The sequence below is a fragment of the Prionailurus viverrinus genome, chromosome B1 (assembly GCF_022837055.1).
Source record: "Prionailurus viverrinus isolate Anna chromosome B1, UM_Priviv_1.0, whole genome shotgun sequence".
NCBI lineage: Eukaryota > Metazoa > Chordata > Mammalia > Carnivora > Felidae > Prionailurus > Prionailurus viverrinus.
In genome coordinates this window covers 83,366,084-83,374,969 of record NC_062564.1, presented here as the reverse complement: position 1 = coordinate 83,374,969, position 8,886 = coordinate 83,366,084, and the positions used below count along the sequence as shown (strand labels likewise).

Below are 8,886 nucleotides of genomic sequence, written 5' to 3'. Positions count from 1 at the left end.
TAGCACCCTCTTGACTCACCACACTTGATATCCTTGGATCTTATTCAAGCCTTATTCTAAAAGCTGAGACTGAAAGAAATGGGGAACCGTGCTTCCAAGGTTGGAACAGCTCCCAGAAAACCAGCATCCACCCATGGAAAACTGCAGCAGGCTATATGTACAATGCATATGGAACCTATACTTGAAGTGGTTACTTCGATGGGAAAATTTAAGGATAACCTGGGTCTCAGCTGACCCAAAAAATGTTCTTTCGACATGTCTGAATTAGTTTTCTTGTATGCACAGAGAAACCCAGCTATAAGACCAAGTACCCAGAAACTAGCGAGTTACTTGGTCGAGTCAGTGAAGCCCCCAGCTTAAGGGGAGTAGTCTCCAGTTATAGAGATTCTCAGGGCTTGTTTGTTCGTGTTTGTTCCTGCGGCTTTTGGTATCTTTGCACAAAATGGCTGTGTTCTAACTAGAAATGAAAAATAATTAAGGGCTCCATAAATTATGACGCTGTCTCATTATTAGTTTTGTTTTAATAAAAGGGAGCTATTTGGCAATTGGGTCCTTAATGTCCTCTACACAAATATTAGTGAAACAAAGGCTAAATTTTGTCTGCATCTTGTTTGTGTCCATGTATGTTATAAATGTGAGATATTTTCTTTACCTCTGGGTAGTATGTAGCTAAAATGAACTTGTAACAGAGCTCTATTTAATTGATTTAAAGGCGAGCATATGTCAAAAGTGGGCATTCTAAAACTCAAAAAGATAAAAACCCAAATATTTTTCAATGATGTTTTCACACAATCTGGGATAAAACTCCCTACATTTAGACTTTTATGTGACTCCATAATAAAGATGCATCACAGGAAGGGACCTAACTGGTGGTCCAAGGAGATAAAGATGAACAAAAATTTTAGACACCTCAATACTGTCCCTCCCGAATAGTCAGGATAATGAGGAAGAGGAGGAGGAAGACAGGCAGACACTGAAATCCTAAATCCAGCCCCACCTCCAGGCACAAGCCCCAGAACCAATGCCCAGCCCGCTGCCTGCTCCTCTTGGCTCTTCCAGAAGGCTGAAAGTCAACCAGAGAAAAAGCCTGTTCTGTAGGAGGAAAAGAGAGGAGATGGAAATTATTTTCTTTTAATGTTTTTATTTATTTTTGAGAGAGAGAGAGAGAGAGAGAGCACGAGTGGGGGAGGGGTGGGGGCGGGGAGAGGGAGAGAGAGAGGGAGACACAGAATCCGAGGCAGGCTCCAGGCTCTGAGCCGTCAGCACGGAGCCGGACGCTGGGCTGGAACTCCTGAACCACGAGAACATGACCTGAATTGAAATTAGAAGCTTAACCGACTGAGCAACCCAGGCGCCCCTATTTTTTTTTTAATTTTTTTTTTTAAGTTTATTCATTCTTGAGAGACAGAGACAGGGGCGCAAGCGGGGGAGGGGCAGAGAGAGAGGGAGACAGAATCTGAAGCAGCCTCCAGGCTCCGAGCTGTCAGCACAGAGCCTGGTGCAGGGCTCAAACCACGAACTGTGAGATCATGGCCTAAGCCACCCAGGCGCCCCAGGAGATGGAAATTATTAAAGAAAAAAAAAAAAAAAGATGTCGTTAGTCCCAAAGTTTCAATCTGCCTCAGGCCTTGCCAGCAGCACACCTGATGCTTCCTCCTTCCCCTCCTCCTACACCGCACCTGGATGCTCACACAGCCCCGCCCCATTCCATCATCAGTGTCTCCACGTCACAGGCTCCCGCTCCTCCCACCCTCACTATCAAGGAGCAAAAAGCACCCCAAGCCGCTGGGCCACCTCCCTATGAGGTTCAAACTGGAGGACCTCCTCCATCAGCATGAAGAGGCCCACGTGCTCCCCTGGACCAAAGCGCCCGCGGAAGCCCCAGGTAACACTGACTGTGGGGAAGCAGTGGATTGACTTGTGAGCGGACACAGGTGCAACATATTTGGTATTAAAGCTGCTTCCAGGTTGTTGGCTTAATGAAAATAAACGTGTCTTTTGAGTTATCCTCATGAATGTAAAACCTTTATTCTACCAAGGTTTACTCAAGTCAAATAAGCTTGTGTTATCTCAGTTGCAATTTGCCAACAAAAAGTGACTGAAAATGATGGTTGATTTTTGCCTGTCTCATAAAGTTTTCATGGGTAATTGTTAAGAGCCAGTAGGTTAGGTAAAAAAGTTTACGGATACACTTTTAAATAACTTCCAAAATCTTTGGTAACCCAAAACTTTGGGGTTTTTGCTACGTTAAATGATAAATTGGGTTGAATTCACTGGATTTCTAAGTCTCTTGTAAATAAGATAAAATACTGAAACATTAATGACTAAACCACAAGGTTTGTCTGTGTTGTCTCATTACAGAAAAGCTAAAGATATTTGGGTCTGTTAGGAAACGTATGAAAACATTGCTGAAAACAATGTATGTTGTATGAAAACAACAAACATTGCTGGTTCTCTACTGTTTGCGTTTCCAGATTCAGGGAAACTTTTTCTCTTAAGACATCTATGACTTACAAAATTTGATAAAATATTCCTTTATGAAAAAAATATAAGCATTTACCTTTTCTCCATAACTGAACCCTCCAGAATTAAAAAACTCTCAATGAATATTCTTCTTTCTCTTATGGAATTATAATTATTTGGATTAGCTCAATAAAAATATGTTCTTATAACACGACACCATTGGAAACATTGGCTATATTACTAAGGCTTTGACTGAAATGTCATATTTGAGAGATCTATGCATAGACTCAGATATGACCATATGACTTTAAGGAGCTCAGGTCGATTTTAAGGAACCAATAGAACTCTTGGAAATGTTGGCCTGATACCTTGCTTACAGAGTTCCCAGCAGACTTACCAGGTGAGTAGAAGATGTCACTTCCTGGCAGGTGCAGGAACCTCAGGATATTTTGGGGACCTTGAGAAGAGAGGAATTCACCCAATCTACAGGTATTGCAGATGAATCTAATGGCAAGTTATTTGGCTTGGTGTCTGGCCTTAAAAAGCTGTTAGAGTCTCCATTTGAAATTCTTTATAAAAAGGTCTAGCAAAGCAAATGAAAAAAAAAAAAAAAACCTATATGGTCAATCACTATTCTTACTGTGCATATGCAAATAATTTGGCCAAGTTTGTAAAAACTAGACTTATTTCACAAACAAATTAGTCTTTAAAAATTTTTAAAAAAACGTTTATTTATTTTTGAGTGAGAGAGACAGAGTGTGAGTGGGGGAGGGGCAGAGAGAAGGAGACACAGAATCCAAAGCAGGCTCCAGGCTGTCAGTGCAGAACCAGAGGTGGGGCTTGAACCCACAAACCGTGAGATCATGACCTGAGCTGAAGTCAGATGCTTCGCCCCTTATGAGTAAATTACCCTTAATTTGGCTATCTTTGACAGGAAAGAAGATGAGTTTAAAGAGAAAGGTTGTATTTCAATAACACATTTTTGTGCATGTTAGGTTCTACATCTGGTTAATTATCTTTGAATGTTTGTTGTTTGCCTATAAAACTGGACTGACACTGAATTCTTCTCGTTTCCTCAAATATCTGACCGTGACTCTCCAAACTAAAGATTACAATCTTCTGTTCTCTTATCTTAAAATCATTAAGAACTAAAACTTTCTTTTTCCTGAAGTCCTGCAAACTGAAGTTGGACAACTTGAGATAAACTTCAGAAAAATTGCCACAATAGCTCATGTATAGACAATGTTCATGCCTGTTCTCTATGAGCCACTCAAAAGGAGCACCAGAGACATTTGAACTACAAAACAGAAAAATCCATCAGATTGCTGCTGTGTGCTCCCACTCTTTCTGAGGATGCTTCAAGCCTGACACCTAAAAATCTTCTCTCTAGGACTTGGACTCAGATACTGGGCCTATAGTTTGCTCCAACAATTAACCTGTGTTTCTTTTATTTCCATTGAAATGCATCTTGTTAATTACTGATTGCTTGCTGAAAAAGGCAGAATCTATACGATGTCTAATACCACTTGCCTTCACCCATATTAACTCCTCCTGGGAAATAAGAATCCATATAAAGTCAAGCAGGAAGCCACTTGGCTACAAGAAACCATTGACTACCATACCTCCCTCCCCCTTTTCCAAGGTGGCTGGGACTGGTTTACTGATCTGTTGGATACCCATCAATATCAGATCAGTTTTAGAGGGAATGAAAAACTGGATTTGACTCTACTCTTAATATTTCTGGGAGTATACTTGGGAATAAAACTAATAATGTCATATAGTGCCAAACCATGCAGAAAAATATCCAAGTTCTCAGATAAGGAAAGATCTGTGATACCCCATCCCTTAGAATAAGGGAGTTACAGCCTGTACCATGTTAAATCCTTCCATTCCAAAGCCCTTCTGTGCCCTATTTTGGCTTGAAGCAGTTACAGAAGGCCACCTCTGCCCCTGTTCCATAGAAATGGAATAAAGATTGACAATGGAAAATTATAACAGGAGAAAATTTAGCATGTCTGACTCTTTGTTGCTTCTATTTCCCTTGCTGCTAAGACCTATAGATTAAAAACTTCTGGTTAGTCCTGCATATAGGCATGTTACAGCTCAGATTTACAAATAAAAAATGTGTGCTTTCTTTGGCAGCACATATACTAAAATTGGAACAATACAGAGAAGATTAGCACGGCCTCTGCAGAAGGATGACATGAAAATTCATGAGGTTTTTCATATGTTTACCATGAAGGTAGACTTAGGGAACTTAGCGACTTACTAAAACATAATAACATAGGAGTCCCAGAAGATGAAGAGAGGAAAAAGGGGGCAGAAGGTTTGTTTGAGCAAATAACAGCTGAAAACTTCCCTAATCTGGGGAAGGACACAGACATCAAAATCCAAGAAGCACAGAGAACTCCCATTAAATTCAACAAAAGCCAGCCATCACCAGGCATATCATAGTCAAATTCACAAAATACACAAATAAAGAAAGAATCCTGAAAGCAGCAAGGGGAAAAAAAAATCTTTAACCTACAGGGGAAGACAGATCATGTTTGCAGATCTGTCCACAAAAACTTGTCAGGCCAGGAGGGAATGGCAGGAAACACTCGATGTGCCAAATGGGAAAAATATTCAGCCAAGAATACTTTATCTGGCAAGGCTGTCGTTCAGAATAGAAGAATAGATAGAGTTTCCCAGACAAACCAAAAACTTAAGGAGATTGTGACCACTAAACCAGACCTGAAGGAAATATTAAGGGATACTCTTTGAGTGAGGTGGGGGGAGACCAAAAGCAACAAAGACTAGAAAGGAACCTAGATCACCAAAACACCAACTCTACAGGTAACACAATGGCATTAAATTTGTATCTTTTAATAATCACTCTGAATGTAAATGGGCTAAATGCTCCAATCAAAAGATATAGGGTGTCAGGGGTTCGTGGGTGGCTTAGTTGCTTAATCTACTAATTCTTGACAGCTCAGGTCATGAGCTCATGGTTCATGAGATCAAGCTCCACATCAGACTCTGCAGTGACAATGTGGAGTCTGCTTGGGATTCTCTCTCTCCCTCTCCCTCTGCCCCTCTCCAGCTCACACACTCTCTCTCTCTCAAAATAAATAAATAAACATTAAAAAAAAGACACAGGTTATCAGAATGGATTAAAAAAAACAAGATAAATCTATATGCTGCCTACAAGAGACTCATTTTAGATCTAAAGGCACCTGCAGATGGAAGGTGGGGGGATGGAGAACCATCTATCATGCTAATGGACATCAAAGAAAGCTGAAGTAGCCATACTTATATCAGACAAACTAGATTTTAAAGTAAGGACTGTAACAAGAGATGAAGAAAGGCATTATATCATAATCAAGGGGTCTATCCATCAAGAAGATATAACAGTTGTAAATATTTATGCCCCCAACTTGTAAATACCCAATATATAAATCAATTAATAACAAACATAAAGAAACTCATTGATAATAATACAATAATAGTAGGGGACTTTAACACCCCACGTACAACAATGGACGGCAGATCATTTAAGCAGAAAATCAACAAGGAAACAATGGTTTTGAAAATTAAAAATAGAACTACCCTACAACCCCGCAATTGCACTACTAGGTATCTATCCAAGGGATATAGGTGTGCTGTTTCAAAGGGTCACATGCACCCCAGTGTTTATAGCAGCGCTATCAACAATAGCCGAAGCATGGAAAGAACTCAAATGTCCATCGACGGATGAGTGGATAAAGAAGACGTGGTATACATACAAAGTGGAGTATTACTTGGCAATCAAAAAGAATGAAATCTTGCCATTTGCAACTACATGGATAGAACTGGAGTGTATTATGCTAAGCGAAAGTAGTCAGAGAAAGACAAATATCATATGACTTCACTCATATGAGGACTTTAAGATAGAAAACAGACGAACATAAGGGAAGGGAAACAAAAATAATATAAAACCAGGGAGGAGAACAAAACATAAAAGACTCTGAAATATAGAGAACAAACAGAGGGTTGCTAAAAGAGGGTAGTCTAAATGGGTAAGGAGCATTAAGGAATCTACTCCTGAAATCATTGTTGCACCATATGCTCTTTGGATGTAAATTAAGCAATAAATAATTTTTTTAAAAAAAGGAAACAATAGTTTTGAATGACACACTTCACTGGATGGACTTAACACATTTTCAGAAGATTTCATCCTAAAGATGTACACATTCTTTTCGAGTGCACATGAAACATTTTCCAGAATAGATCACATACTTGGTCACAAATCAGTCCTCAACAAATACAAAAAGACTGAAATCATACCATGCATATTTTCAAACTACAATGCTATGAAACATGAAGGCAACCACAAGAAAAATTTTAGAAAGACCACAAATACATGGAGGTTAAAGAATATCCTACTTGGGGCGTCTGGGTGGCTCAGTTGGCTAAGCGTCTGACTTAGACTCAGGTCATGATCTTGCAGTCCATGAGCTTGAGTCCCACATCAGGCTCTGTGCTGACAGCTCAGAGCCTGAGGCCTGCTTTAGATTCTGTGTCTCCCTCTCTCTTGCCCCTCCCCTGCTCATGCTCTACCTCAAAAATAAATATTTAAAAAATTAAAAAAAGAATATCCTACTAAAGAATGAATGGGTTAACCAGGAATTAAAGACAAATAAAAAAAGTACATAGAAGCAAATGAAAATGAAAACACAGTAGTCCAAAACCTTTGGGATGCAGCAAAGGCAGTCCTAAGAGAGAAATATTTTGCAGTACAGGCCTACATCAAGAAGCAACAAAAGTCTCAAGTATACAACCTAACCCTATGCCTAAAGGAACTAGAAAAGGAATAGCAAATTAAGCCTAAAGCAAACAGAAGAAGGGAAATAATACAGATTAGAGCAGAAATAACTGGTACAGAAACAACAACAAAAAGAGCAACAACAAACAGTGGAAGATGATCCTGGCAATAGATGCAGAAAAAGCATTTGACAAAGTACAGCATCTATTCTTGATAAAAACCTTCAAAAAAGTAATGATAGATGCACCATACCTCACCGTCATAAAGGCCATATATGAAAGACCCACAGCTAATACCATCCTCAATGGGGAAAAATTGAGAGCCTTTCCCCTTTGGTCAGGAACAAGACAAGGATGTCCACTGTCACCATTACTATTTAACATAGTACTGGAAGTCTTAGCCTCAGCAATCAGACAGCAAAAAGAAATAAAAGGCATCCAGATCAGCAAGGAAGACATCAAACTTTCACTATTTGCAGACGAAATGATACTTTATGTGGAAAACCCAAAAGACTTCACCAAAAAATTGCTAGCGCTAATACATGAATTTAGCAGTCAAAGGATATAAAATCAACATGCAGGAATCTGTTGCATTTTATACACCAAAAATGAAGCATCAGAGAAAGAAATCAAGGAATCAATCCCATTTGCAATTGCACCAAAAACAGATACCTAGGAATAAACCTCACCAAAGAGATAAAAGATCTGTACTCTGAAAACTGTAGAACACTTATGAAAGAAATTGAATGGAACACAAAGAAATGGAAAAGCATTCCATGCTCATGGATTAGAAGAACCAAATATTGTTAAAATGTCTATACTAGCCAAAGCAATCTACACATTTAATGCAATCCCTATCAAAATACCACCAGCATTTTTCACGGAGCTAGAACAAACAATCCTAAAATTTGTAAGGAACCACAAAAGACCCCGAATAACCAAAGCAATCCTGAAAAAGAAAAATAAAATGGAGGCATCACAATTCTGGATTTCAAGCTATATCACAAAGCTGTAGTCATCAAGATAGTATGGTACTGGTACAGAAACAGATACATAGATGGATACAGATACATAGTGGAATAGAATAGAAAACCCAGAAATGGACCCACAATTCTTTGGTCAGCTAATCTTTGACAAAGCAGAAAAAAATTGCCAATGGAAAAAAGACAGTGTCTTTAAAAAGTGGTGTTGGGAAAACTGGAAAGCAACATGCAGAAGAATGAAACTTGACTTTCTTACACTATACATAAAAATAAGTCAAAATGAATTAAAGACCTAAATGTGAGACAAGAAACCACCAAAACCCTAGAGGAGAACACAGGAACAACCTCTTTGACCTTGACCATAGCAACTTCTTACTAGACATGTCTCTGGAGGCAAGGGAAACAAAACAAACAAACAAACAAACAAACAAACAAACAAAAAAGAACTATTGGGACTTAACAGGATAAAAAACTTCTACATGTGAAGGAAACAATCAACAAAACTAAAAGGCAGCCTAAGAATAGGAGAAGATATATGCAAATGACATATCTGATAAAGGGTTTGTATCCAAAGTCTACAAAAAACTTATCAAACTCAGCACCCAAGAAACAATCCAGTGAAGAAATGAGCAGAAGACATGAATCGACACTTTTCCAA

The 8,886-nt window shown here is 39.0% G+C and overlaps 1 non-coding gene across 1 annotated transcript; it reads left to right on the top strand.

Annotated features, from left to right (window-relative positions):
* The first annotated feature begins 4,589 nt into the window (after positions 1-4,589).
* On the top strand, positions 4,590-4,696 carry LOC125164985 (U6 spliceosomal RNA). The gene has a single exon (XR_007151894.1). It is a non-coding gene; the product is annotated as a U6 spliceosomal RNA (small nuclear RNA).
* Positions 4,697-8,886: the final 4,190 nt, after the last annotated feature.